Source organism: Ailuropoda melanoleuca, chromosome 16 (genome assembly GCF_002007445.2).
Source record: "Ailuropoda melanoleuca isolate Jingjing chromosome 16, ASM200744v2, whole genome shotgun sequence".
NCBI classification, from domain to species: Eukaryota; Metazoa; Chordata; class Mammalia; order Carnivora; family Ursidae; genus Ailuropoda; species Ailuropoda melanoleuca.
In genome coordinates, this window is record NC_048233.1 from 38799299 (window position 1) to 38800077 (window position 779).

The window sequence follows — 779 nt, forward strand, 5'->3', positions numbered from 1 at the left end:
TTAGTTTTTTTGATTGTTTCCTTGGCTGTGCAGAAGCTTTTTATTTTGATGAAGTCCCACATGTTCATTTTTCTTTTGTTACTCTTGCCTTTGGAGATGTGTCACGAAAAAGGTTGCTTTGGCCGATGTAGAGGTTGCTGCCTATGTTGTCCTCCAGGATTTTGATGGATTCCTGTCTCACATCGGGGGCTTTCAACTCAATACACGCGAAACAAATAATCAAATAAAAAAATGGGCAGAAGATATGAACAGACACTTCTCCAAGGAAGACATACAAATGTCTAACAGACACATGAAAAAATGTTCAAAATCATTAGCCATCAGGGAAATTCAAATCAAAACCACACTGAGATACCACCTTACGCCAGTTAGAATGGCAAAGATAGACAAGGCAAGAAACAACAATTGTTGGAGAGGATGTGGAGAAAGGGGATCCCTCCTACATTGTTGGTGGGAATGCAAGTTGGTACAGCCACTCTGGAAAACAGTGTGGAGGTCCCTTAAAAAGTTAAAAATTGAACTACCCTATGACCCAGCCATTGCACTACTGGGTGTTTACCCCAAAGATACAGACGTAGTAAAGAGAAGGGCCATATGCACCCCAATGTTCATAGCTGCATTGTCCACAATAGCCAAATCATGGAAGGAGCCGNTTGTTAATTCTTCCAATCCGTGAGCATGGAATATTTTTCTATCTTTTTGTGTCTTCCTCAATGTCTTTCAAGAGTGATTTATAGTTTCTAGAATATAGATCCTTTACGTCTCTGGTTAAGTTAATT